This window comes from Delphinus delphis, chromosome 5 (assembly GCF_949987515.2).
Source record: "Delphinus delphis chromosome 5, mDelDel1.2, whole genome shotgun sequence".
NCBI lineage: Eukaryota > Metazoa > Chordata > Mammalia > Artiodactyla > Delphinidae > Delphinus > Delphinus delphis.
Window position 1 is genome coordinate 70,813,952 of NC_082687.1, and position 23,643 is coordinate 70,837,594.

Consider the following 23,643-nt stretch of genomic DNA (forward strand, 5'->3'; position numbering starts at 1 on the left):
AGCTAGACTGAGTATTTTCTCAGTGCTTGGTTGGCCCAGACTTTGCACCAGGCTATGTTGTGTAGTGAGCAGGGCCATGGTGTTAGCTCCATTTGGATTGAGAAGTGTGGTGAGGAGGCAGTCACCATTGCAAGGCTCTCTCTGCCCTGATTGTTGTCAAGTCAGCGTGTGCACACTTCTCACAAGTAGCGTCTAGGCTTCTCCAGCCCTTCTGTCTGTCCTAGCAGTTATCCCTGCAGGTAAGTGGGCTGGTCTGTTCCATGCAGGACCCTAGGACCAGGATGTCAGAATGTTGCTCAACCTGCTTGCTTGCCAGGTGAAGGTCCACTCATGTGGACCTTCTCTGCCTTTCAGATTTCTCCCAGGGGTTCAGGTGCCGATCAAATGCCTCTTTTTCCCCATCTTACCCACCTACATGGAGATCTTTCCTACAGCTTTGGGTTTATAGGAATTATTCTGCCAGTTTCCAATTTGTTTTCCACGAGATTTGTTCCACATGTAGATGTATTTTGTGTGTTTGTGGAAGGAGGTGAGCTCCATGTCCTCTTACATCTTGATCCCCCTCTGTGAAATGAAGAGACTCACTTTATTTCTAAGCCATGCATAGGTTGAAGGTGAAAGGATGGAGAAAGATATTTCATGCAAATAGTAACCAAATGAGATTAGGGGTGACTATATTATTTTCAGAAAAAAATAAACTTTAAATAAAAAATTGTTTTAAGAGAGATAAAGGGACCTTGTATATAAAAGGATCAGTTATATAACAGGGTCAGTCCTTCAAGGAGGTATAAAAATTTAAAATATATATGCAGCAAATATCAGAACTCCTAAATATGTGAAGAAAACATTGTGAGAATTGAAGGGAGAAGTGTACAGTTCTACAGTAATAGCAGTAGACTTCAGTACCCTAGTTTTAATAGTAGATAGAACAACTGGACAAAAGATCAGTAAGGAAATAGAAGACTTGAACAACATTATGGAATAATTGGACATAACAGACATTTATAGAACACTCCATGCAACAACAGAACAATACACAGTGTCCAGGATAGACCAAATGTTGTGTCACTAAATAAATCTTAATAACTTATAAAAGATTGAAATCAAAGTATATTTTCTGATATCAGTGGAATGCAACTAGAAATAAACTGAAATGTGTGGAAAACTGGAAAATGCACAAATATGTGGAAATTAAAAATACATAGATTTAAACAACCAATGGATCAAAGAAGAAATAACGAGAGAAATTACAAAAATATCCTGAGATAAATGAAAAGGAAAATAAAACATACAAAACCTTATGGGATGCAATGAAAACAGGGAGAAGATGTAACACTTCAAAAGCCATTTTATGAGGCCAGCGTTACTCTGATACCAAAGCCAGACAAAGATATTACAAGAAAGGAAAGTTATAGGCCAATACATCTGATGAATGTTGAAATACAAATTCTCTACAAAATACTAGCAAAGAGAATTTAACATAACCAAGTAGTATTTATTCCTGGAATGCAAGAATGGTTCAACATATGAAAATCAGTCATGTAATATACCACATTAACAGAACAAAGAAAAAAACCCCATAAAATCAGCTCAACTTATGTGGGAAAAGCATTTGCCAAGATTCAGCACCTTTTTGGGATAAAAATGTTCAGCAAACTAGGAAAAGAAGAAAACTACCTCAACATAATAAAAGTCATGTGTGAAAAACCCAAATTAATATTATACTTTATGGTGAAAGATTGGGAGCTTTTCCTCAAAGATCAGGAGAAAGACAAGGACGCCTGCTATGACCACTTGTAGTAAACACATAACTAGGAAGTCCTAACCAGAGCAGTGAAGTTAATATATATATATATGTATATATATGCGTCCAAATTGGAAACAAAGAAGTAAAATTATCTCTGTTCACAGGCATTTTATATTTAGAAAACCCTAAAGATTCCATACACACAAAAAAACCCTGCTAGGTCTACTGAATTAATTCAGCAAAGTTGCAAGAATCATTTGCAATTTTATACACTGTCAAAGGACAATCAAAAAAGGAAAATTAAAAAGCAATTTTATTTATAAGAGCATAAAAAATAAAATATTTCAGAATAAAATTAACCAAGGAGGTGAAAGCCTTTGTATACTGTAACAAACAAAATTTTGGTGAAAGAAATTAAAGAAGAAATGAATAAATGGAAACATATCACAGGTTCATGGCTTGGAAGACTTAATATTATGTCAGTACTACCCAAAGCAATTTAGAGATTTAATGAAATCCCTATCAAAATCCTAATGATGTTTGTGCAGATGTAGAAAACTTCATCTTAAAATTTACATGGAATCTCAGTGGACTCCAAATGGCATAATAGTCTTGAAAAAAGAAAAACAAATTAGGAAGTCTCATGCTTCCTGATTTCAAAATTTAATACTAAACTACAATAATTAAAACAGTGTAATATGGCATAAATGCAGACATATGGACCAATGGAGTAGAATGAAGAACCCAGAAATAAACCTTTGCATATATGACCAAATGATTTTTGGCAAGAGTGCCCATACTATTCAACAGGGAAAGGACACTCTTTTAAACAAATTGTGTTGAGAAAACTGGATATCCACCTGCAAAGGAATGAAGGTGGATTTTTACCTTAAACCACATACAAAAAATAACTCAAAATGGATCAAAACCTAAATGTAAAAGCTAAACTATAAAACTATTAGGAGAAAACATAAGGGGGAAGCTTCATGACGTTGGGTTTGGCAGTAATTTCTTGGATATGACACCAAAAGCATAGACAACAATAATAAAAAAAATAGATAAATTTGACTTCATCAAAATTAAAAACTTTTGTGCATCAGAGGGTGCTATCAAAAGAGTGAATAACCCATGAATTGGGAGAAAATGTTTGCAGACCATGTATCTGAAAAGGAATTAATATCCAGAATATAAAAGGGACTCCTAAAACTATACAACATCAAAACAAAATCCCTAAGAACCCATTTACAAAATTGGCAAAGCTCTTCAATAGACATTCCTCAAAGTTATGTAAATGATCAATAAGCACATGAAAGATGTTCAACATGTCTAATTATTAGGGAAATGCAAACTGAAACCAGAATGACACACCATCTCACAACCATTAAGACGGCTATTATGAAAACAAAGAAACAAACAGAAAATAACAAGCGTTGGTGGTGCCATGGAGGAATTGGAACCCTCCTACGTTGCTGGTGGGAATGTAAAATGGAGCAACTGTTCTGGAAATCAGTATGGTGGTTCTTCAAAAAAACATAGAATTACTGCATAATACAGCTATTCCCCTTCTGGGTCTATAACCAAAGTAACTAAAAATAGGGACTCTAACATATTTGTATACACGTGTTCACAACAGCATTATTCAAAATAGCCTAAATAAGGAAGCAATCCAAGTGCACATTGACAAATTAATAACTAAGATGAAGCGTATACACATTGTAGAATATTATCTACCATCTACCATATCTATCTACCATTATCTACCATAATATTTGGTAGAATATTATCTACCAAAAACCAAGGAAATTCTGTTTTATGCAAGACACATATGATCTTTTTAGACATTATGGAAACTAAGCCAGTCACGAAAGAACAAATTCTGTATGATTCCACTTACATGAGTTACCTAGAGAACTCAGATTCATAGAGACGGAAATTAGAATGGTAGATTCCAGGGCTGGGGGAGTTATTGTTTAATGGGTATGGAATTTAGTTTAGGAAGATGAAAAAAGTCTGGAGTTGGAGTGTAGTGATTTTTTAAAAACAACGTGAATGTATTTAAGGCCACTGAAATGTACACGCAAAAATAGTTAAAATAGCAAATTTTATGTTTTGTATATTTTACTAAAATTTAAAAAATTAAAAGAATCTAATACATATATAGTTGAGCTGTAGTAAACAAGTAAGTAAATACACAAGACTCATGGAATACTATTTCTAAAAATGTTTTCTAAAGAACTGAGTAAGGACAAGATTTATCCTATTAAATTCTGGCAGTGCAGCTGAGTTTCAGCATTGAATGTATTAACTGAATACTTATAAAAGTAGGGACAACATTTCAGAATAGCATGTAAATATTACATATTTGATAAAAATACAATGGAAAATTTGGGTGAACTGAAAGAGACAAGGAAAATAGAATATTCTTTCTAATAGTAAGTAGTCAAAGAAATCTTGTAAAAAGTATGCTAATAATCCAAATATTAGAAGCACAGGAAAATTCTAGTATGTACAGACATACCTTGTTTTATTGTGCTCCATTTTATTGCACTTCACAGATATTTCATTTTTTACAAATTGAAGGTTTGTGGTAACTGTGCCTCAAGTCTGTCGGTGCTGTTTTCCAGCAGCATTTGCTCACTTCATGTCTCTATGTCACATTTTAGTAATTCTCACAGTATTTCAAACTTTTCATAGTATTATATTTGTTGATCTCTGATGTTACTATTGTAATTGTTTTGGGGTGCCACAAACTGCACCCATATAAAACAGGGAACTTAGTAAATGTGTGACTGCTTCACCAGCTGGCCAGTGTCCTATCTCTCTCCTTTTCCTAAGGCCTCTCTATTCCCTAAAATACAACAATATTGACTTAGGCTAATTAATAACCCTACAAAGTCCTCTAAGTGTTCAAGTGAAAGAGTCACATGTCTCTCACTTTAAATCAAAAGCTAAAAATGATTAAACTTAGTGAGGAAGGTATGTCTAAAGCCAAGAGAGGCTGAAAGTGAGGCCTCTTGTGCCAAAAAGTCGAGTTGTGAATGCAAAGGAAAAGTTCTTAAAGGAAATTTAGTGATACGCCAATGGACGTACAGATAAGAAAGGGAAACAGCTCTGTTGCTGATACGGAGAAAGTTTAGTGGTCTGGATAGAAGATCAAACAAAGTACAATATTTCCTTAAGTCAGAGCCTAATCCAGACTGAGGCCCTAACTCTCTTCAATTCTGTGAAGGCTGAGAGAGGTAAGGAAGCTGCAGAAGGAAACTTTGAAGCTAGCAGAGGCTGGTTCATGAGGTTTAAGGAAAGAGATCATATCCATAACATAAAAGTGCAAGGTGAAACAGCAAGTGCTGATGTAGAAGCTGCAGCAAGTTATCCAGAAGATCTAGCTGAGATAACTAATGGAGATGGCCCCACTAAACAGTAGGTTTTCGACGTAGGCAAAACAGCCTTATATTAAAAGAAGGTGCCATCTAGGACTTTCATAGAGAGGAGAAGTCAATGCTTGGCTTCAAAGCTTCAAAGGACAGGCTGAATCTCTTGTTAGGGGCTAAGGCAACTGATGACTTTAACTTGAAGCCAGTGTTCATTTACCATTTGGAAAATCCTCAGGACCTTAAGAATTATGCTCAATCTACTCTGCCTGTGCACTGTAAATGGAAGAGCAAAGCCCTAGATGACAGCATATCTGCTTACAACATGGCTTGTTGAATACTTTAAGCCTGCTGTTGAGATCTACTTCTCAGGAAAAGATTTCTTTCAAAATATTACTGCTCATTAACAATGCACCTGATCACTCAAGAGCTCTGATGGAGATGTACAGTGAGATTAAAGTTGTTTTCATGCCTGCTAACACACATTTATTCTGCAGCCCATGGATCAAGGAGTCAAGTTTTATTACTTAAGAGACACATTTTTTAAAGCTGTAGTTTCCATAGATAGTGATCCATCTGATGGATCTGGGCAAAGTCAATTCAAAACCTTCTGTAAAGGATTTACCCGTTTAGATGCCATTAAAAATATTCACAGTTCATGGGAAGTGGTCAAAATGTCAACATTAACAGGGGTTTGGAAGAGGTTTATTCCTACCCTCCTGGGTGACTTTGAAGGGTTTAAGACTTTAGCAGAGGAAGTATCTGGTGGGAATATCAGACCTAGAATTAGAAGTGGAGCCTGAAGATGTGACTGAATTGTTGCAGCCTCATGAGAAAACTTTAATGGATGAGGAGGTGAATTTCTTCTTCTGGATGATCCAAGAAAGTGATTTCTTGAGATGGAATCTGCTCCTGGTGAAGTTGCTGTGAAGATTGGTGAAATGATAACAGAGTGTTCAGAATATTACATAAAAATAGTTGATAAAGCAGCATGGTTTGAGAGGATTGACTCTGATTTTGAAAGAAGTCCTGTGAGTAAGATGCTCTCAAACAGCATTGCATGCCACAGGGAAATCGTACGTGAAAGGGAGTAAACTGATGTGGCAGACTTCATTGTTGTCTTATTTTAAGACACTGCCACAGCCTCCCCAGGCTTCAGCAACTTCCACCCTGACCAGTCAGCAGCCATCAACACTGATGCAGTATCCTCCACCAGCAAAAAGATTATGACCTACTGAAGGCTCACAGGATGGTTAGCATTTTTTAGCCTAAAGTATTTTTTAAAGGTTTGTACATTGTTTTTTAGAATAATGCTATTTATTACACACTTAAGAGACTATAGTATAGTATATACATTCATTTGCACTGGGAAACCAAAAAATTCATTTGACCTGCTTTATTGCAATATTCACTTCATTGTGGTGTTTTAGAACCAAATACACAATATCTCCAAGTGATACCCATAGTCTTAAATATTTTATAAATGAACAGAATTTCATAACAAAGCTGTTGGAACACATACACATTCCAGTGTAAACATAGAGAACAAACAAAAAAGGTGGGATACATACAAACGAAAGTAGAAATTAACTAAAAGAGAAAAGTAGTAGAACTATTGAATAAATCAAAAATTAGTTCTTTGACAAAATAAAAAAATCAAACGTTGACAATTAAGAAGAGATAGAAAATACAAATATGCAAAATAAGAGGGAAATGAGAGGGAGAAATAAATGAGAAAATGAGAGATAAGGAAAATTTTGAAAAACTCATAAATTTTCATAAAAGCTTATAAATACTATGTAAACTTAGATTATAATAAATACTTTCTAAGTAATTTAATTACTATTTATTAAGTGGACACTAGTAGAGATACAGAGATAATAAAAAATTTCCACAGGAGAATTATAGAAAGTTATCACAAAGAAACACATTAAAAAGCACTAGGCTGGATGTTTTTCAGGGGAATTTATTAAACCTCAAAGAATAGATGATTCCTGGTTACCTGACTTCTTTCTGTAGCCTAGAAGACTAGAATCATCCAGATTCTGTTTCTTAAACAGGTATATTTGATGCCTAATCCTAATAAAGGTTGCACAAGACAGAAAAATACACATTAATTCCATTTGTGAATATCAATGCAAAGTCCCTTAATAGGAACAAAGCAAGCAGACTTTACATTTAAAAAATCAATGGAACAATATAGAAAGCCCAGAGATAAACCCACGCACATATGGTCACCTTATCTTTGATAAAGGAGGCAAGAATATACAATGGAGAAGAGACAGCCTCTTCAATAAGTGGTGCTGGGAAGACTGGACAGCTACACGTAAAAGAATAAAATTAGGACACTTCTTAGCACCATACACAAAAATATACTCAAAATGGATTAAAGACCTAAATGTAAGGCCAGAAACTATCAAACTCTTGCAGGAAAACATAGGCAGAACACTCTATGACATAAATCACAGCAAGATCCTTTGTGACCCACCTTCTAGAGAAATGGAAATAAAAATTTAAAAATGGGACCTAATGAAACTTAAAAGCTTTTGCACAGCAAAGGAAACATAAACAAGATGAAAAGACAACCTCAGCATAGGAGAAAATATTTGCAAATGAAGCAACTGACAAAGGATTAATCTCCAAAATTTATAAGCAGCTCATGCAGCTCAATATCAAAAAAACCAAAAAACCCAGTGCAAAAATGGGCAGAAGACCTAAACAGACATTTCTCCAAAGAAGATATTCAGATTGCCAACAAACACATGAAAGGATGCTCAACATCACTAATCATTAGAGAAATGCAAATCAAAACTACCTACCATACAACCCAGCAATCCCACTACTGGGCACGTAACCTGAGAAAACCATATTCAAAAAGAGTCGTGTACCACAATGACCAGGACAGTGGCGGACATGGGGAGGCCAGCATGGAGGTTGTGATTCAGGAGTCCCAGGACGGGGCTGGACCAGGAGGCAGAGGTGTTGGGGCGGAGAAAGGGCTGGAGTTTGGTCGTAGCCAAAGGAAGAAATAACAGGATGGCCGGGGGAGAAAGCTGAGGCCTGAGAGGTGGTGGCCCTGCCTCTTGCTGCCCATCACGCGCTCCTGTGGTCCCCACCTGCTCAGCACCAGGATTGGCCAGGTGAGCGGCGGCCCTAGGGTCAGGTGTCTGGATGGCTGGTCGGAACCAGGGCCTGCACAGAGGGGTACGGGTCGTTGAGGCCAAGTCCTGGGCATCCGCCCTCCACTGGATAGGCGGGAGACCTGTGTCCAGGTTGGGGAGAGCATGGCCTTGGCCCATGCCCTGCCTTTCCATGGGGGCTGTGGATGGGCAGGAGGGCCGTCTCCTTCAAGGCACTTTCCTCTTTCCCTGAGGGCCATCGTCTCCCAGGCAGGAGACAGTAGAGCTGGAATTTGAACCCAGCACCTCCTCCAAGCTCCAGACATCCACGCCCTCTGGTCCCTAGACGGCTGAGATGTGGGACGCTGGCCAGCCCTGCTTTGCTGAGCAGGAGGACCAGGGACCAGAGCTGCAAGCCGGGGGTCCCGCCTTTACGGCCAGTCCTACAGACCCCTCGGAGGGGCTCAGAGCAAGGGCTCCCCACCCAGGGGACCCAGGAGCCCCATCTCACCCACTCCTTGAAAGCCTAGTTTTCCCTATCTGTCAAATGGGAATCAGAAGAGCAAGTATCCTGGTATCTTACTGAGAATTGTCTAGATCCGTGGCTTTCAAGCCTTTTTGAGTATGATCTATAGTGAGAAATACATCTTATATCCTGCCCCCCCCCCAAAAAAGCTGTTCATTGCAGCTCTATTTACAACAGCCAGGACATGGAAGCAACCTAAGCGTCCATCATCGGATGAATGGATAAAGAAGATGTGGCACATATATACAATGGAATATTACTCAGCCAAAAAAAGAAATGAAATTGAGTTATTTGTAGTGAGGTGGATGGAGCTAGAGTCTGTCATACAGAGTGAAGTCAGAAAGAGAAAAACAAATACCGTATGCTGACACATATATGTGGAATCTAAAGAAAAAAAAATGGTTCTGAAGAACCTAGGGGCAGGACAGGAATAAAGATGCAGGTGTAGAGAAAGACTTGAGGAAAAGGGGACAAAGTCCCAGGAAAGCTGGGACAAAGTAAGAGAGTGGCATGGACATGTATACACTACGAAATGTAAAACAGATAGCTAGTGGGAAGCGGATGCATAGCACAGGGAGATCAGCTCGGTGCTTTGTGACCACCTAGAGGGGTGGGATAGGGAGGGTGGGAGGGAGATGCAAGAGGGAGGAGATATGGGGATATGTGTATATGTATAGCTGATTCACTTTGTTATACAGCAGAAACTAACACACCATTGTAAAGCAATTATACTTCAATAAATGTTAAAAAAAAGAAAAAACACTACATTAAAAAATACAATGCAACCATAGCAACTAGTCAGTGTTTGTTATAGTTCGGTTTTCTGGTCATGGAATATCTGTTTTAACTTCCCTCCCACACCACCTTCTCAAGTGATGCAACCCTAGCATACATTATCCAAATGGAAGTTCAGGGTTTCTGGGTGATTTACAGTCATTTTCTTTACAACTGAAGGTTGTGCTTTATGACGGAATAATATATGCATGATAAAGAGAACTTATCTGCACCCACCCTCCTCAACACACACCCAGAATACAATGGTGTAGTGAAAACAGGATAATTGCAGTGAAAACTTCCATTACAAAAGAAAAGAAAAAAAAGGAAATATTTAGAAATACACAGCAGTCTGGATCATAGAAATAATAAATTACTGCTGGGCCCAATGTGGAAAATCTCTCAACCCTGGCATAACAGGATCTTAATTCTGTTTTGTGAGTAACTCACCAGTACACTATTCTCCAAGGCTTTCTAATGCCACCCTGTGGGACTGTTCCTGTTCCTTTTCCATTATTATCCATAGACATGTATGAAGTGGCTGCTAGGGTGTATCCTTCTTTGGGGGCTGCCCAGTTTTTAGAGTCCATTTCTTACTGGTTCAAGTTTAGAGGTGGAGGGTTGATTTAAGATTAAAATAAGCAATGCATTTTAAAAATTGGCTTTGATCTAATGACAAGAGAATTCCTCAAAGACATTGAGCTTCAGATCTATCTGCTTCCTATCCATTTATGTACCAGCAACTTACCTAACCACATCCAAAATAATTTCCTAATTCTAATCGTAAATTCTTTCCTCTCTCTCTCTTAAATGCTGAACACCTTTGAACACCTCGAGGTTATCTGAAATAATAGGCTTATCTATTTAGAAAAACTGTTAATCTAAGCTTTGCACAAGGCTGTGTGATTTTGTTTTCCTGATAATCTGTTGCTCAAATCTGACTGTTATAAGTCCAGAAGCAGCCAGAATTTTCCTAACTTTTGAGAGTCTCCAAATGTTAGGACCCTTTTGTTTGCTTTCATTTCATTTTGTAAACCATATAATTATTTCTTGAACTTATCTCTTTCATAAAATATATTCCGGAAGCATAAAATAAAAACCAGTGCATACTATCATTTTAATTTTCACATTTCCTAGAACTACAACTTAGTAGGCGTGTGGTCAGTCTACTATATCAAGGGCAACAGCCTTAAATGATGTACTGCCACTGTCCAAGGAGTTGACATGTTTCTGAGCTCTGGTATCAATTTCTCAGATACTGTATCTGATTGCTAGACCAATGCCATATAGTTTATGTTTATACTGTGAAATTGTTTTACTTCAAAGTACCATTTTTATAATTAAGAAAGCACTGTTGCTAGATAACAGACAAAAATGTGTAGTGGCACAATCATAACAGGATTTTATTTTAAGCTCATATAAAGTTCATTTGGTGTCCCCAATCTGTTAGTTCTTCTCTTCCGAGACATGACAAAACACCAAGCTGCTTCTGTCGTGAGGGAAGATGCCTATACTATCTTTACCATGTGTCTTTCAGAGTCACTGTACATATTAATCTCAAGACAGTACAAGGAGAAGGAGAATGGAAAACTATTCAGGGTCATTTTTTATCACCCAAGGTTAGAAGTGGCCCCATCCCTTCTGTTCACATTCTGTTTGTTCAGATTCTTCCAGCAACACGTTATTGTTACCTTGTACTTAGCATTAGCCCTGAGGTGGCTGGAAGGCTTCTCTGTGTTCCTTTTCCACTTTCTGCTTTCAGTTGCCCCTGCACAGCTGTGCACAGAGGTAGTTTCTCTTTCCATGCTCTGTCCTGCAGCAGCACACTGCATTTCTCCTGGTGCAACCTCAGTCTTAGTAAGGGTTTATGTGTCTAGGCTGTGGGAAGCCTAGCACCTTCTCAGGGTTTCTGGCAGCACTCTCTATGACTAGAAATTGATTTCTATCTGTGATAAGTTTTAGAAAGAAGAGAAGGAGAAAAGGAAAATTCCCTGTTCCTCCCTAAATAGTAGCAAACTTCTGTTTATATCAGTGCTGGGTCCAGGGGTTTTTCATGGACCTTTCCTAGGCACAAAGGACTTTTATCCTTCCTCTAGAAGTTGTATATATTTGCTTGCTTTATGGCATCAGTGAAGAGAATTTCCTATCCTTAGACAGATTTCGCTTCTACCACTCCCCAAAAGACCATAGGGTTGAGAGGGTGTTTTTCGCTGTCACCTCCGCTTCAGTGGCTAAAGACTTGCTTCCTATGGGAAGAAGTTCCAGGGCAGGCATTGTGGCTGAAAATCATCTCATGCATGCCTGTGCCACTGAGGGAATTCACTCTTGTCTTCAGCCCTGCCTAATCTAAGTATCTGGAGGAAGCCTGTGGGAAGAGCTCTCCACATGTCTGTGGCTCCCAGTTATGCTAAACTGATAGGATAGCCCAGCTTGGTCACAGTGATTCATCATTTCAGCCAATGTCTCATCCTTCTATTGAAGCACCTATATCTTCTCTGCTTTGAGAAAAATGAAACAGTTCATTTGTCCCTTTTCTCCTGGGAGAGGTTTGTCACTTGAAATTAAGTCCCTTGGTGGTCTACAGACAAGTATTCTGTACTTTCCAGGAAAGTTACGCTTTTGTAAATGGTATGCCTTTTTTGGTTGTTAGGATAGAAGTCACATTCCCTTGCTTTCCACATCTTAAGTGGAAGCAAAACTCTGTTGATTATTTGCTATGTCTTTTTAACTACACTGTAAGCACCATAAAGGTTTTATTTATTACTGTAAATTGAAGTATGTAACACTTCAGATATAACAAGAATTAGACTCAAAATTTTAATGAATGAATAAATAGTACATTAATGAGAATATATAATGTTCTAAAAGGAAAATAAATAATATTTGTTTATACACACACATATCCTCTCTTCCCCCCAAAGCTACATACTTCTTTTTTACTCTCATATCTCTGAATTTTATGCCTCCGTGGCACTTGTTACAATTATATCATATGTGTTTGTGTGGAGATGTAGGTATAAATATTGGATTAATGTTTTTTTCTCTCACCAGACTACAGAGTTCACAAGGATATATTTTTGTTTACTATTGTTTTCCTAACACTTAGAACACTATCAAAAGCAGGCCCTCAAATACTTGTTGAATGGATCAATAAATGCCAATGACGCAAAATAGGCAACATCAGGGAGATAGCAGAAAAATCATAAAATAACAGAGTATTTTCATTTCAAACGTGACAAGAAAAGTTTAGGCAACTGTATTTGAAAGAGGTATTTAAAAAATTCAGTTCAGACTCTTTGTTGTATACAGGAAGAAATTAAGGGCAGGAGAAATTAAATAACTCAAAGTCATCAATTTTGTTAGTGGCTGAGTCTGGAATAGAAACTAGGTCTCCTGACTCTAAATGCATTGCTCTCTTGACTAGTTGCTCTGAGCAAAACACTTTAAGTCATTGGTTTATGGATATAAATTGCCCATGTTGAGAAATAGGGAAAAAGGAAGATAGGCTTCTAAAATATGTCTCAGCCATGATACCCAATCAGATGGCTATGTTGCAGCAGCTGTCTCAGGGAAATTATATTCAGAAAAAGCAACACATCACCAGGTCTCTTAATCCCATTGGGCAGTAAATGATTTCACAGTGTATCGGGCAGCACAGCAACTGGCATTTCAATATTTCCTCCTGAAGGGACGATGAATGCAAAATAGCTCTAGCTTCATGCTCTAGCTGGTGATTTCCCTGCTGTGCCCTTTATAACATAGGTAGGGAAAAAAAAAAAAAAGGAAGGGCATGAATAGAGTCTGCCAGCTATTCCAGGTATTCATAAGCTCAGAAAAAACTAAAGTTTCTACTAATAACAATAATAGTAATAATATCTAATAATAATTCTTAACATGAACTGAATGTAATACAAATTGATTATTACTTAAATTCTTAAAACCTTCAACCAGCAATCATAAAAGACCAAAAGTCTTTTTTTTTTTGTGATTAACTGATAAATACATAGGCTTAGAGAGTTTAAAGGTCTCAGCTGGAAAGTGGTATCTAATTGATTCAGTTCAAAGTTACTATAATATACATAAACAATATAGGCATAGACTGTAAAAATGTAATTAATGTAAGGATCTCTAAAGTATCATCTGGATGCCTTTGTTAGTTTCTTGATTGTCATGGTCAAGGCCTGAATTCCGTGTCATGAAAAGAAATCAACTTTTAATTCTTTTTAAGAGTACGTGAAATCATCTCCCAAGAAACTGTATGATGGTTTTCAAACTACCATCTCTATCAGCTCTGACCAATTAAAAGATAATTAGACCTAGCTCTTTAATTTCACATTTTTTTTTGTTAACCACACAAAAATAAAAAGGAACAGGTAATATTAAATTTTGTAATATATTTTATTTAACCCAATATGTTAAAGATGTTTTTCAATTCAACTTGTAATCAACAAAATACCACAGGGACTTTCCTGGTGGTCCAGTGGTAAAGAATCAGCCTTCCAATGCAGGGGATGCAGGTTTGATCCCTGGTCGGGGAACTAAGATCCCACCTGCCATGGAGCAACTAAGCCCACATGCCACAACTACTGGGCCCACGTGTCTCAACTAGAGAGCCTGCATGCCACAACTACAGAGCCCACGCACTCTGGAGCCCATGTGCCACAACTAGAGAGAGAAAAACCCACATGCCACAACTAGAGAAGCCCACATGCCACAACTAGAGAGAAGCCTGTGTGCTGCAAGGAAGAGCCCACGTGCTGAAAGGAAAGATCCCGTATGCAACAGTGAAGATCCCGCGTGCCACAACTAAGGCCCAATGCAGCCAAAAATAAATAAATAATAAAAATTAAAACAAACAAAAGCCCCCAAACAAAGCTTGGCTCATTAAAAAAAGAAAAGTACTACAAATAAGATGTTTTACATTTTCCATACTAAGTCTTTGAAATACACTGTATTATTTTACAGTTATCATATTTTAGTTACTTTCCAAGTAAGTTTTTTCTAATATATAATGTCCACTAATGTATGTTGCATTTATATTAAAAACATCATCACAGTAACTGGTGTCTTTAAAATGCAGACATTTGAAAGAAAATGTCAAACATATATAGTTGTTTATAGGTTTGCCAGTAAACCATGCTTGAATTGTCTTTTGATCTGAATATTAGATTTTTTACGACAGCGTTTCTAGAATAAATTGCGTCTTCTCTTTTTTCTCATATGTTTTACAATTAAGAAAAATAGTTTTGAATAATGCATCTCTTCTCTGTTCAAGTAGCAGCTAACACCTACACTGCTGTCTGCTATTAAGTATAATTGTTATTTCCATTACCTGGTGTCCGAGTCATTTTCTGTGTCTGTGAATACTGTCTTCATTACCATCTTTGACTTATTTAACATTGCTTCTCAACCTAATTTTTAGACTGTATATCACATTTGTTTCCATACTGTGAAAAATTTTCTGTAGTACTGTTTACTCTAATAATGATTTTTCCAAAGGTGATAATTCTTCCATGAAGCCCATTGTTAATTATCTCCTGAGATCTACTTTTCAGTTGTTCCTAATATGTTTTGCCTTCAAATGAATCAATACTTTCAGTTAATCACATGTTATTATGTCATAATATTGCTTGAATATATTTTTGTCACATCCCCTTACTGGTACTGATTTTCACTAGAAAAAATAGTTGAACTTCTATAATCAGAGTAGGACCATATCTTTCAACATTCTGGAATGCAGTTTTTGCAAAATAATAGAAAATCAATTAAGAAGAAACAATAAATAAGTACCTCCCATAATACAGTTTTACTTATGCGAAACAAGAATCATTTTTATAGCAAATGGTATTTTATGAAGGTCAAATTTATTTCATAGCAATGAACTAAACAAGTGAGGTAGGAACTGTAATGTTGCTTGGTACTGACTATGTTAGGATGCTGAAACTGACAATTCAAGTATCACTCATAAGCAAGTGAAAATCAGTTCAATATATTTAAAAAAAATCTATTTCATTACCGTTTTATGAATCCTACAAGTAGCCCATCTTGTACAGTAGATGTTGTATATTTCAGAACTAGGAATTCTGAACCTGTAAGGCTGTAACTCCATGAAATTATTCATTCAAATCCATGTCTTTCTTTTTTCGTCTGAGCATTCATGTGTACTTTTCTTTCTTCTCATTCTTTGTTTTCTTCTTCCCTCAATCTCTGATTCTAATATCACATGTCCTAAACTTATCTTTGTCCACACACTGCTTCTCACGATAGACAAGGTGAAAGAAAGGAATAGGAAAAAAGAATATATTGTGGAAAATATATTAAAAAAAGGAGGTGAATAAAGATCCAGGTTGCAAAGGAAGCCCTCCCATTTTCTAGATGTTTTCCCTGCTTGCTAGTGAGTGATAACTCCAGCAGCTAACATGCATTGTGTGATAGCTCTGTGCCAGGCACTATTCAAAGTCTTTTATAAATATTAGCTGATTTAATTCTGAAAAGTCTATGAGGTATATCAAATTATTATTTCTATCTAATAGATACTAAAGCCTAGAAGGACTAAGAAATTTTTCCAGAGTCACATGACTAGTGAGTGCCAGGGCCAGGATTTGATCCCAAAGTTTGGTCCCAGAGCCTGAGCATGGTTAATAACTCATGATCTTCTGCTTCTTAACTGCTCTGGAGTTGGGAAATTGTTTATATAACAAAGTATTTAGTGACAAAGTTTTACAAAAAATTTCTTTTCATTAGCTAAGTGATTGAGAGCTAATTGTAGATATGTAATATTATTTTGCAACAACCAAATATTTCCTTTACTGCACTGATGTATATTGTGAATCTCCAGGAATGCTATATAAAACATTTCATTTTAGAAATACATTTGACCTCAGATCTCTTTTATTGAAGAAATATTATTCTATTATGGCAAGCAAATACACAAAAATTGAAAGAATACCGAATTTATAGATAACACATCTTGATTTTGGACTTATAACACATTATTACAGTGGCCTTTGATTATCACTTAATTTTCTTAGTGAAATTCCTTCACCAAGCTCTGTAGGGTGAATATGCTTATTTAGCATACATTTATAATACACAACTAATTTTCTATCAAAAAAGCAGTCATTGCTGACATTGACATTTCTCAAATAAGACATTGACGTTTTATAGATGAAGACTGACATACAATAGCTATGTCACTTGCTATAAGTTACTTAACCTCTCTGAGCCTGTTTCCTTACTCCCACATTAAGAATGTTGCTCTAGATAACTTATAAGGGACTTCATAGCAGAGAATTGAACAAGTTGGTTTGGAGCCCTTACTAGCTCTCATCCCACTTAAAGGCAAATCCTGGAGTATCCCAGAAAATGTCCCTGTAGCTACACAGACACCACAGAAAATCACCTATCCAAATTCACGCAATAGTTGTTTTTGTTTATTTTTTTTCAAATAGGCTTTTTAAAATCATCACTAGGTTCACAGCAAAATTAAGTGGAAGGTACTGTGATTTCCTGATATACCCCCTACCTCCATAAATGGATAGCCTCCCCCATTATAAATATCACCCACCAGAGTGGTATATATTTCAATATATGGCCTTACATTGACACATCATTACCCTGCAAAGCTCATAGTTTACATTATGACTCACTCTTGGTTTTGTGCATTCTATCGGTTTGGATAAATGTATAATGACATGTATCCAACATTATGGTACCATACAGAGTATTTTTACTGGTCTAAAAATGCTCTGTGCTCTGCTTATTTATCTTTCCCTCACCCCTAATTCCTGGCAACAACTGATCTTTTTACTGTCTCCAAGGTTTGTCTTTTCCAGAATGTCATAGAGTTGGAATCATAAAGTAGGTAACCTCTTCAGTTGATCTTTCATTTAGTAATATGCATTTAAGTTTCCTTCATGTATTTTAAGGGCTTGAGAGCGCATTTCTTTTTAGCCCTGAATAAGATTCCATTATCTGGATTCAAAACAATTTATCCATTCACCTACTGAAATACAACTTGATTGCTTTCAAGTTGTGGCAATTATGAATAAGACTGCTATAAACATCCGTATGCGGGTTTTTGTATAGATATAAGTTTTCATCTCTTCTGGGTAAATACCAAGGAGCATGATTACTGAATCAGAACATGTTTATTTTGTAAGAAATCACCAAACTTTGAAAGTTTCTGTACCATTTTGCATTCCCATAAGCAAAGAGTGAGAGTTCCTGTTGTTCCACATCAGTGTCAGAATTTGTAATTGTCAGTGTTCTGTATTTTGGCCATTCCAGTAAGAGTGTAGTGGTAGCTCATAGTTGTTTACTTAAGTTTTGTGTCTGTTTCCATCCTAAAAGCTGGCATTTAGTTTCTGCCTTTAAATCCAGAGCATTTGGTTTGATGTTCTGGCTTTACTCTCTGCCTTTACTTTCTGTTTTGCCCTCCAATGTAGTCATTCCCATTTTCCTTGACTCTTCAAGGGGCTGTTTTAATATCATTTCTGAACCACTTTGACACCCAGCTCAGTTTACTATAACCCTTATCTTTTACCTCATATCCCAAGTCATACATACCTAGGAGGGTAAAATAAATAACCACTGCCTACCTGAAAATGATACAGCCAATAGAATATCAATTAGGTGCCCTGCCAGTTTTTGAGGAAAATAACTAGGCTCCACAACCAGGAATAAAGGGTTTTATTTATCGGTTGTTTGGTACACTGAACACAAAATACAGACAGATTTTGGCTTAACAGTAGTTTTCAACTGTGAAATTATTAACTGAAAAGAATAATGGCTTAGGGCTCAGAGTGACTGGTGTTGAATATAGAATTTACCACTTACTAGCTCTTTGGTCTTGGACAACTTAATTTGCTCCTCTCTACCTCAGTTACCTTTTCTATAAGTTTGCAGTACTAATTTTTTAAATTGAAGTATCACTGATATACAATGTGTTAATTTCTGCTGTACAGCAAAATGATTCAGTTATATATATATATATATATATATATATGTGTCTTTTTTATATTCTTTTCCATTGTGGTTTATCACAGGAGATTAAATATAGTTTTCTGTGCTGTACAGTAGGACCTTGTTCATTCAATATATAATAGTGTGCATCTGCTAAACCCAAACTCCCAATCCCTCCGTCCCCCACCTCCTTGCCCTTGGCAACCACATGTCTCTTCTTTATGTCTGTGGGTTTGTTTCTGTTTCATAGATAAGTTCATCTGTGTCATATTTTTGATTCCATGTATAAGTGATATCATATGGTATTTGTCTTTCATTTTCTGACTTACTTCACTTAGTATGATAATCTCTGACCATCCATGTTGCTGCAAATGGCATGATTTCATTCTTTTTTATGGCTGAGTAGTATTCCACTGTATACATGTACCACATCTCCTTTATCCATTCATCTGTTGATGGATATTTAGGTTATTTCCATGTCTTGGCTATTATAAATAGTGCTGCTATGAACATAGGGGTGGATGTATCCTTTTGAATTATAGTTCTGTCCAGATATATACCCAGGAAAGGGATTGGTGCATCAGATGGCAAGTCTATTCTTAGTTTTTGAGGAACCTCCATACTGTTTTCCATAGTGGCTGCACCAACTTACATTCCCACCAACAGCGTAGGAGGGTTCCCTTTTCTCCACACCCTCTCCAGCATTTGTTGTTTGTAGACTTTTTAATGATGGCTATTCTGACCAGTGGGAGGTGGTATCTCATTGTAGTTTTCATTTGCATTTCTCTAATAATTAGGAATGTTGAGCATCTTTTCATCTGCCTGTTTGTCATCTGTATGTCTTCTTTGGAGAAATGTCTATTTAGGTCTTCTGTCCATTTTCCGATTGGGTTGTTTATTTTTTTGTTGTTGGTTGTATGAGCAGTTTGAGTATTTTGGAAATTAAGCCCTTATCAAGTCTCATCATTTGCAAATAAAATATCTCAGTCTGTAGGTTGACTTTTTGTTTGGTTTGTGGTTTCCTTTGCTGTACAAAAGCTTGTAAGTTTGATTACATCCCATTTGTTTATTTTTGCTTTTATTTTTATTTTCTTGGGAGACTGACCTAAGAAAACATTGGTACAATTTATGTCAGAGAATGTTTTGCCTGTGTTCTCTTCTGAGTTTTATGGTGTCATGTCTTATATTTAAGTCTTTAAGCCATTTTGAGTTTATTTTTGTGTATGGTGTGAGTATATGTTCTAACTTCATCGATTTACATGCAGCTGTCAAACTTTCCCAGTACTACTCCCTGAAAAGACTGTCTTTTCTCCATTGTGCATTCTTGCCTCCTTTGTCAAAGATTAACTGACCATAGGTGTGTGGCTTTATTTCCAGGCTCTCTATTCTGTTCCATTGATCCATTTGTCTATTTTTTGTGCCAATACCACACTGTTTTGATTACTGTAGCTTTGTAGTATTGTCTGAAGTCTGGAAGGGTTATGCCTCCTGCATTGTTCTTTTTCCTCAGGATTGCTTTGGCAATTCTGGGTCTTTTATGGCTCCATATACATTTTTGGATTATTTTTTCTATTTCTGTGAAAAATGTCATAGGTAATTTGATAGGGATCACATTAAATCTGTAGATTGCTCTGGGTAGTATGGCCTTTTTAACAATATTAATTCTTCCAATCTGAGAGCATGGGATATCTTTCCATTTCTTTGAATCCTCTTTAATTTTCTTTATTGATATCTTATAGTTCTCATGTAAGTCTTTCACCTCCTTGGTTAGGTTTATTTCTAAGTATTTTATTTTTTGGGGTGCAATTTTAAAAGGGATTTTTTTTTACATTCCCTTTTTTATATTTCATTGTTAGTGTAAAGAAATGCAACTGATTTCTGTATGTTAATCTTGTTTCCTGCTACCTTTCTGAGTTTGTCTGTTCTAGTAGTTTTTGTGTGGAATCTTAGGGTATTATATATATAATACTGTGTCATCTGCATGTAATGAAAATTTTACCGCTTTCCATCCAATTTGGATACCTTTTATTTCTTTTTCTTGTCTGATTGCTGTGGTTAGGACTTCCAATACTGTGTTGAATAGAAGTGGTGAGAGTGGGCATCCTTGTCTTATTTCCAGATTTTAGCAGGAAGGTTTTCAGTATTGAGTATTATATTGACTTTGGGTTTGTCATAAGTAGCTTTCATTATGTTGAGATATGTTCCGTCTATACCCACTTTGGTAAGAGTTTTTATCATGAATGGATGTTGAATTTTATCAAATTTTTTTTTCTGGATCTATTGAGATGATCATGTGGTTTCTGACTCTTCTTTTGTTAATGTGGTTTATTACATTGATTGATTTGCATATGTTGAACCATCCTTGTTAACTTGGGATGAATCCCACTTGGTCATGATATATGATCTTTTTTATGTGTTGTTGGATTTGGTTTCCTAGTATTTTCTTGGGAATTTTTGCATTTATATACATCAAAGCTTTTGGCCTGTAATTTTCCTTTTTGGTAGTGTCTTTGTCTGGTTTTGGTATCAGGGTGATGGTGGTTTCATAGAATGTCTTTAAGAGTGTTCTTCTTCTTCAGTCTTTTGGAAGAGTTTGAAAAGGATCAGTATAAGTTCTTCTTTGTGTGTTTGGTAGAATTCACCTGTGAAGCCATCTGGCCCTGGACTTTTGTTTGTAAGGAGTTTGTTGTTGTTGTTTTTTTTATTTCTGAGTCTAATTTGCTTCTAGTGATCAGTCTGCTGAAATTATCTATATGTTCTTAATTCAGTTTTGGTGGGCTGTATGTTTCTAGAAACTTGTCCCTTCTAGGTTGTCCAATTTGTTGTCATATATTTGTTCATAGTATTCTCTACTTTTTTTAAATTTCTGAGATATTGGTTATTATTTCTTCTTTTGCATGTCTTATTTTATTTGGTTCCTCTCCTTGGTGAACCCAGCCAGAGGTTTGTTAATTTTGTTTACCCTTTCAAGAACTAGCTATTGGTTTTATTGTTTTTCTACTGCTTTTTAATCTTTTAAAATTTATCTCCTCTAAGATCTTTATTATTTCCTTCCTTATGCTGACTATAGGTTTTGTTGTTCTTCTTTTTCTGATTCTTTTAGTTGGTAGGTTGGGGTGTTTCTTTGAGATTTTTCTTGTTTTTTGAGGAAGGCCTGTATCACCATGAGCCATGCCTGTATCACCATGAACTTCCCTCTAAGAACTGCTTTTGCTGTGTCCCATATATTTTATATGGTTGTGTTTTCATTGTCATTTTTCTCAAGGTATTATTTAATTTCCTCTTTAATTTCACTGCTGACCCATTGCTAAACAACAGTAGCATGTTGTTTAGTCTCCACATAATCGTTTTTTTCTCATTTCTTTTTCTGTGGTTGATTTCTGCTTTCATGCTGTTGTGGTCATAAAAGATACCTGAAATAATTTCTGTACTCTTAAATTTGTTGTGGCTTGTTTTGTGCCCTAGTATGTGGTCAGTCCTAGAGAATGTTCCATGTGTGCTTGAAAAAAATGCGAAAAAAATGCATGTTTTGGGTTTTTTTTTTTTTTTGGTTGTAGTATCAATTAAAAGTCTACTGTTCTATTGTATCATTTAGGATTTCTGTTGCCTTATTGATTTTCTGTCTAGAAAATCTGTCCATTTATGTGAGTGGGGTGTTACAGTCTCCTACTATTATTGTATTCCTGTCAATGGAGTAATCATTCTTAATTCACAAAGTTATAAGTGCATATAAGTGGGAAAAAATATTTTAAATACCCAGTTCAGTGCCTAGCATGTAGAATGTATCTAATGATACTCATTTCCTTTGTCTTTCTGAGCCTTCTTTCTTAGATCATCAGTCTTTCTACTTTTCTAGACTTCTCAGAACTTGGCATCTAATCTGCCTGATAACACTTTGTATTGAGATTTCAGTCCTCGTTCACTATGTAAATTCTTTTTGACTGAGCTTTGATATCTGAACATTTTTTGACTGAGCTTTGGTATTGTCAGCTTTTATGAGAATAATCAGACTTCTAACATGTTTACTATATTTAACCAAGAAAAAAGTATATCCATGACTGTTTATGTACAGTATATAATATTTTATTGCATAAAGATGTTTAAAACAAAGTTTCAAGCCTCAAAGGGAACAGAAGTACCATGTGCCTCAGAAACTCTTTATGAGAAAATTATTATCCTTGCTGTTTTACATATCGGTTAAGACCACAGTGGCTCAGGGAAATGATGTGAATTCCCAGAGAGCAAATTAGGCTGACTTGGGACTTAACCCTGTGGCATGTATCAATAAATAATGCCAGATGTGTAAGACTGACTTAAGAATACTCCTCAGGACAGGGCACATTACCATCATTAGATACCTCTTATATTATTTTCTTTTCCTATTCATTATTTCCATTTCATTTCTATCCTCATTATAAGTACTGTGATGGAAACAGAATCTCTCAGATTACCTGCTCAAGAAGTACTTGTGACCCCAGCTGTCAGCACATAGACTCTAACTGTTAATATCATTAGGATCTGACTCAGCTGCAGAGAACCAGGGACCACCCACATTGAATAACCGGTCAGAGCAGGAGTATAAAGACCTGTCCTTTTCAGCTTCCAAAAGACAATTCTTAGGTATTAAATATGTTCCAAGTCTTCCTGCAGACTGGCTAGATTTTACTGGTCTTGCATCATAGACTTCTTCCTCCATCCAAATTTGCTTTCTCTCTCCTTTTTTCACAGGTCTTGATCCCTGCATATCACATTCCATCATGGTATCTGTTTCCTGAGAGCCCAACCTAACACAATAGGCATCAGCTTTAATATTTATGACATATGAAAGTACCTCTTTCCCCAGGCCTCACAAACAGAATGTGTTTTCATGCTTTTTACTTTTAATGAACTGTGGATATTATTGTGTGGAAGCAGGTATCAGGGAATTAGTCAGACCAGCTGCCAAGAGTAAGTTTTCCTAAAGAAAAAAAAAATGTGTGTATGTGAGAGAGAGCATCTCTCTTCAGCATACTTTTAAAATCCCCTCCCAGTTCAAACTACCAGTTTACAACACGTTATATTTCACACATTCCGTTATAAGCCATGGAGACATTAAACTGACAGATGGGAGCATTCTGCTTTCAAATACAAGCTTTTCTCCAA

At 36.3% G+C, this 23,643-nt stretch overlaps 1 pseudogene; it reads left to right on the forward strand.

Moving 5' to 3' along the window:
- The first annotated feature begins 8,592 nt into the window (after positions 1-8,592).
- LOC132426286 (mitotic spindle assembly checkpoint protein MAD2A pseudogene) overlaps positions 8,593-23,643 on the forward strand; it is a 33,930-nt pseudogene continuing 18,879 nt past the window's right edge.